Source organism: Manacus vitellinus, unplaced genomic scaffold (assembly GCF_001715985.3).
Source record: "Manacus vitellinus isolate BGI_N305 unplaced genomic scaffold, ASM171598v3 scaffold_7_pilon, whole genome shotgun sequence".
Classification (NCBI taxonomy): Eukaryota; Metazoa; Chordata; class Aves; order Passeriformes; family Pipridae; genus Manacus; species Manacus vitellinus.
This window is the reverse complement of record NW_021940813.1, coordinates 8,531,850-8,539,089: the sequence shown is the minus strand read 5'-3', so window position 1 is coordinate 8,539,089 and position 7,240 is coordinate 8,531,850.

The window sequence follows — 7,240 nt, the reverse complement described above, 5'->3', positions numbered from 1 at the left end:
ATTCTTGTGTACTGAAGACATTGGTCTTTACACTACTTGTAACTTCGAGATCTCATGTGTATTTCCCTTTGTATCACCTTTTGCAAACCAAATAGTCTTATTCTGTTCAGTATTCCTCCACCTCTCTAAGCAAACACGTTCTATTTGACTATTCCCTTGCTAATTACTTTGCTTAATACTGCTTACTAATTATGGCTTTTTTTGAGACTGGGCAACCTAATCATGTGTATATTCATATTCAAGAACAAAGGTCACTATGGATTAATACAGTGCCATAATATTTCTTTTTAGTTTTGTTTTCATTTCTCGTCCCAATCCTTCTTGATGTTTTGATTGTTTTTTGAAGATTATTTAATGTTAAGTTGACATTTTGGAGAAAGTTTGATAGTGATATTGATAGTTTCCTGTATGAGTACTAGAAGATTTTTGTGAAACCAAAAACATTTTAAACAATGGTAGCAATAACTTTTTAACACCCTTATGTGTTAAAACATCTCATACATACTAGAACAAAAAATATTAACTATAAATTGAATATTTTACAACTTGTTACTTCTCTGTTAAATGTCTTTTTTACTAATTGTCATCCTACTGAATCATCTGTTGTTACCAATGATGACCAGATTCATCATAATGAGTTTGAAAATATTTTTTCTCTATGCTTTATGCTGTTAGTGGGCTGATTCTGAACATTTTTGTCAGGGCTGAGTTGCTATAGCTTTACATTTAATGTACTATATATAATTTCCAATTATTGGGCTATGATTTTCTTATTTGAAAGAAGGTTTTTTTATCTCAGAATCAAGCTAGCCCTTTTTTAGGGATCTGATGGGTTCTTTTACCAAGCATGTAACATTATGTTTTTAAACAGCATCCCTTGCATCGCCAAACATTTTTACCCTTTTAGGTGTATTTTTTTTTAATTCTTTTTAATTAACTTCCATGGGTTTTAGGTATTGCCCCTCTTTACAGCAAAATAATACTTCTGTAAGTGAAATTGAGGTTGTTTTGATATCTTTTTGGAAGGATCCGGGTAGATTGCCTTCAGGAATTTGAGTGCTTCATAGTGATTATCGTACAGTGGTACTTAAATAATTGGCTCTTGAACTTGGTATTGTGCACTGTTCAAAAGTAAAGAGCTGCTTCTCTTCTTGTGAGTTCTCTGCTCACATGCAGGCCATACCTGCATGTAGAAGTTTAGATTTCCCCATGTCATCCAAATAGCAAATTGAAGCTTTGAAACATACTGACTGTAGATAATTCCAGCAACTTATATCAATAATTAGGACAAACCTTTGCTGCTGCTAAACTGGGTGCATTGGTAAGCACAAAGTCAAGTGCCTCTGTATGCACATGTATGTGTATAGGAGGGAGACAAAATAAGCAACACTGAAAAGCAAACATTTCCTAGGTTAATGAATTCTGACATTTATAGCTTTATTGTAATTGACTCACGAGGTCTGTGAGGTAGAAAATTCACACAGCTTTGATTTTAGCAATCTCTTATTCTGCTTCATAACTTTCCAAGGGATATTTTTACTCAGGAACATTAGACCAGTTAAATTTTAGTTTGTCCCTGCCAAAGTGGTTTCTGGATTTGATTTTGGTCTTGTCAGTCACACTCTTTGATGTATGAAAGTTTAGTACTTCATGTACTTCAGGGTGAAAGTAGCTGTACTTCTTTAGGAACTCTCTCATATGAAGCTGCATCCGAGTGAACACCTTACTGCCATGCTTCTGGCAGTCCCATTGCTACACTGACCTGCATGACTTCACATTTTGTCTACCTGTACCAAGGCTGCAGAAGTCATTTCAGTAGTGAGGGAGCACTTCAAAAGACGATCCTGCAGTCAAAGGAACCAAATTTGTGTTACGCACCCATTAAATTACATGATGACCACCTGAACCCCATTCATGCAAGCAATCCCAATATCACATCTCAGACTGAGGATGGGCAGGTGCAGATAGATGTCCAGGACTGCCTAATAATGATATTTATAAAATTGTGTATAATATCCACATTGGATGGATTGGATGGGGCTGCTGGGGAAGGTCCCTGCCACCCAGACGTGCCCTGCCAGCCGTGGCCTGCCCACAGGTGGGCAGGAGGCCTTGGAAAAATCCCTTTCCTCCTGAGAAAACCTTTCAGTGACAGAAGGGTTCAGTGGCCAGAATGAGCTGGGAAGGAGGTTCTGGGTAGCATTCCAGGTAGGGGAGCAGCACAGGGGGAAGGGAGCAGCAGCCCATGGGAGTTGCTCTCCTGGCACATTTTCTAGCTTCTGGCAAATTTTAGAATGGAAAAAAAGAGAAAACATTAATAGAAAAACTAAAAGCCAATTTTGCACAAAGCAGCTGGATGACTCAACAAAGTTTTGCTTGTCCTCTTGCTTTTTCCATTAGGGTTTGTTTTTATTTTGTTTTGGTTTTGTTGGTTTTTTTTTTGGTTGGTTGGTTGGTTGAGGTTTTTTTGCAATTCAGATCACATTTGTCTCTTAATTTCTAACACGTTTCATATTCATGATTGGCATTTTCTCATGATGAAAAGTGAAAACCCCTGAACTGCCAGCTGTCAGAATTCAGGAGGTGCATTGCATGAGTATTGTTTTTGCTTGTCACCAGCCCTGCCCTTTTCACCTACTGCTGTCCAGCTCTGGCCACTGTTGGAGAACATCACTGGCTGAGAGGGATTACTCTGATAACTTGGGTCAATCATTCTTATGTAACTTTTTTTCCAAATAATGCTTATATTTAAAATCTCCAATTTATTATCTTCAATTGGACAAGAGTAGTGCAAGATCTGCTGTAACACCTTTTGAAGTAATAGGAGCCTTTCTGTTGACTTTATAGGATTCGGATGAGATTTATATTGCTGAAGACTCTAAAAGTAAACAGACCCTCAAAGGAAAATAATTTGTTATTACTGCCTTCTGTTAGCCTTTTAGAGAAAAAGAAAGAAAGAAAAAAAAAAGGCAACTCTTAAGTGAAACATATAGATTTTTTTTAATGCACGAATGCACCCCACCATTTTAGATTTCCTATCTTGTGATAGATAACTGTTTAATTAAATAGATGAGGTGTATGTTCTAAGCAGCTTATGGATGGGTATTATCTTTCTTTGAGATACTCTAATGAGAGACTAGGGGAACAGCAAGTAACCATTTATTCTACAAAATTAAAAATGGGCAAGAGATGAGCATTTAATTACCTTGAGATTATCCTTTGCTAAATTAAGTTAAAGTAGTAAGTTGCAGGACAACAAAGATAATTTTTTATATCTGTGTGTACATATATATATATATTATATATTATATATATAATTCCATCTTCTTTAAACATTAAGAATCAATGAAATGTATCTGTTGAAGGAATGCCTTTCTGAATGAAAGTACCCTCCCACTCAAGTAGTAACAAGACATTTAGCTTTCATGCAGTGTCACTTTTCATCCACAGGTGCCATAGTGCTTTGCTCAGGCCACCTATAACTGATGACTACCCGATGCAGAAGGCTTGTCTGGGCTGCACAGAGAGACAGCAAGGCCCTGGCAGAGTTGTGCACCAAATAGCCTGAGCTGTCTGACATGCTCTGCACAAAGCTGCTGAATTAGTCACACAAGAATGGCACCAACAAGAAAAGCATGGTAAAACTGTGACATTTGGGACAATACAGCTCAGCAATGAATACAGCATGCTTATACTCATGAAAAGGTACATGAGGTTCAGGAAAAGAAAAACAGAATTACAATTAAGACTATAAACAAGACTTTCTGTGATTAAGTCTCTTCATTATGAGATGAGTATTATCCCATGACTAGATATGTGCTCTTTAGAATCAGACTCCTCTGTAAAGGAAATTGCTTTTGAAATTTTCACATGACATGGAATTAGGGATTATTCTTTTTAAAATATATGCTTTCTTGAACACTTTTGTCTTGACTGAATAAAAATACATAATATGTAATGTACATTATATAAAGCACATAAAATAAATGAAATGTAAGTACATATAAATTAAGATGTATAAAATTAAAAATATAAAATATACAAATATAAAATATACAAAAGAATTCAAGGAGAACAGAGAATTTAATCACATAGCAGATTTCAGGTTTTACCTTGTTCTCTCTGAAGCGTTCCAGACCACTTAATCATGTCAGAAGTGGACAAAAAGGGAAGCATTTTGTAATAAAATCAATGAAAGTTTGTTTTGAAAAGGTGAAAAGAAAAGAAAGAAATAGATAAAATGCTGACCTTTTTCTTTACTGAAACTGTTTAGTAATTGAATTGAGAATGCAGTTTACAGGGTTACAAGGTTCAGATGTAGATTTTTACAGGAGCAGGGCTTCTGTTTGCTATTTTTAGTGGGGGACTGTAAGCATATTTTGGAGTTTTAATTTCATTACATTTTTAATCTAAAAAATTATGCTTGTTTTGCATGCTGTTAGATTTATATTGTGTCATAGTTCTATTCTATATGCACAGTCAGGATGAGAATGTGCGAGGGCTGATGTTTTACTGTGGTACTTAGTCTGTTTCTCCCATAGCATTTGTTAAAAAGTGGGGAATAAATACAGAAATGGAAAACTATTTACTACCTAAATCCACAGGTAGATGGTGAAAGACCTACCAGTCTTCGGACCCTCTGGACAGACCTGCCAGCAGGGTAAGCATGAGGCTATGAAGTTTTGAAGGACACCTTGCAGCTAAGGGGTGGTATCAGCTCTTGGCTGGTGCCCATCCGAGCAGAATGGATTTACTAACAAAAAGTACTGTGCACGATGTTAGCATTCTTCAGAGCCACATGCTCTGTCAGCCCTTTCATTTTAAATATGTATTACTTTTAGAAAGGGAAGTTTACTTTGACTGCACTGTTTCACTTTCCTTAAAACACATTAAATGCAATGATCCTTTTAAAGACGCTTACTGAAGTATAGATGATGTGGTTTGTGCCTCTTCCTTATCTCAAGGGATATAATGCCTCAAGATCACAGACCTAGTACACACAAGATACACTACTCATTCATATTAAACCATTCAGCATGCATTGAATGTCATGGAATTAAAATAATGTTTAGAAAGCCACAAGATTTTGCTTTTCTCTTTGGTGAAATATCTTGAAAACACTCAAGTTACGATGAGGACAAAGGAGATCTCCTTCTGTATTATACAAACCCTAGTTATTAATGTGAGGATGAAGCCAATTAGAGATTAGGTATATGGCTGAGAAAAAAATTAAATCTAAACCCTCTTATACTTGCATTCATACAACTGCATTGCTATTCATAACAATTCCATAACTGAGAAATGAACTGAATCCAGTTTCTTTAACCCAGGGACAAATTTAACTCAAGAACGCAGGTGCTTTGTATTCTGCACGTGTGAATGGTCTACAGCTTTTCTGTGTTATTAGTCTAGTTTCAACCATTTTAGCAATTCCACTGTATTTTGTTAACAGCTTTTGGTTTCCACCCTTTTTCATTTTCCCTTTCTCCTGCCAGACCCTTAATCAGCTTCTCTGGGAATTTATATAGCTCCCATGACTGCTGTATAAGAACACCTAAAAAACATTAATGCCTTTTTATCTTCACTGCACCTTTATTCATAAGAACAGTGTTAATTCACATTATACAGTGAAGGAATAAAAGGACAGAGAGATTAAATAACTTGGTTATCAGTGGAAGAGAAATCTGTAAAGCACCAGGAACTGAAGGCAAATACGCCTTAACATTAGCCCCAAGTACCTCCTTCCTACTCTCTGCTCATTGCAGAGCACGAACAGCCTCAAGCATTTGTTGCTCTGTCCAGGCACTCTTGAAGTTCCATAGTGGAGGTGCCTGTGCTGGAAGTCTGTTGTAGCACCTCCATGGTGAGAAAGCAGCTCTCTCAAAGGATAATGAGAATCAAAGTTAGGAGCCCCTCTCTCTTTCCCTTCCTCTCACTCTGTCAAACAGCTAGGATGCTTGGGTGTCTAAATCAAGCACCCAAACCAGCTCTCTAAAGTAGAAGGTATGAGTCATTTAGCTAACTTAAAATGTCCTGTACTGATCTACAAAGAGAATCCCATGAAGTTTTTCATGCCACTTTTACCTGCCTACGCATATGGATCACTCATCATAGTAGTATCTGAATGGCTGGTTTAACTAGTCACATTAATTTTCGTGTTTTAACACTGAATTTTGACTACTGGTTGCTGTATTCATTTCTAGTTTCTTCTAATTTTTGTCCAACATGAAGAATGTCATTATATTATCATAGGGAGAGGTGGGGTGGGGTGTGAGCAAGTTTCACAAATTCTGCAATAGCTCCCACCTCTCCTGCAACCCACTGACTCTGCATGGCACTTTATCTGCCTATCGATAATCCTTTATCATGTTCTGTAATAAAATCACGTTCTCCCACGTGCTGCTTTTTCTTTTCTCTCTTCTCTTGTTAAGATATTGGGGGTTTAACAACTGGTGCAGCTTGAATTTTTCTCTGTGGCCCTAAAAGGAAGCCACGGTGGATTAAGAGGTAACTGAATGTTGCCTGATTGTTTTGTTTCCCTGTTTTGGAGAATGCCATCTACATAGACATAAATATGTACAGTTACTTATCTGTTTATCTCACATTGCATAGATATTTCCTGCTTCTCCACACTCCCACCCCATACAACAGGTTGTAAGAGTACAAAATGCCTCTGACCCAACCACATACCTACTAACAGGCAACTCTGTGTCTCTCTTCCCTGTGAGTGTGCACCTGCAGGACTAATGCTATGGAAGAGGGGTGCCTACTCCCTTGCAACTTTGTGCAGAAATGGGATCAAATTTATTGGGGGGAGCGTCAGAATTTGAGAGTTATGTTTTATAGAACATTTGTTTAGTGTAATAAACATCTGCAAATGACTATTTATTTCATGAAGTAATTAACATTCCTAATTAGATGCACCTTGCAGCTGCTGTTAATCTTAATTGGCAATAATGCAGTTACATTTTGATACATATCTTCGGAAGAGTTACAGAAGACAAGGAGGGAAAAAAAACCGACAAAAATCTGAAGGGAAGGAAATAAAACTGTTCCCACACAGTTCAGAGAGTTCGCACAAAGAAGATCCCATGGCAACAGCGAGGCCCACAGTTTGCCTTATAAAAATCCAAGAATAGATAATGTATCATCTCTCCTAAAACACTTCGCTTCGGAACCGGAGGGGAAGGTGGGGAGAAAAATAAAATAAAGCACAAGAGGAGAAGAGAAGAAGGGTGAC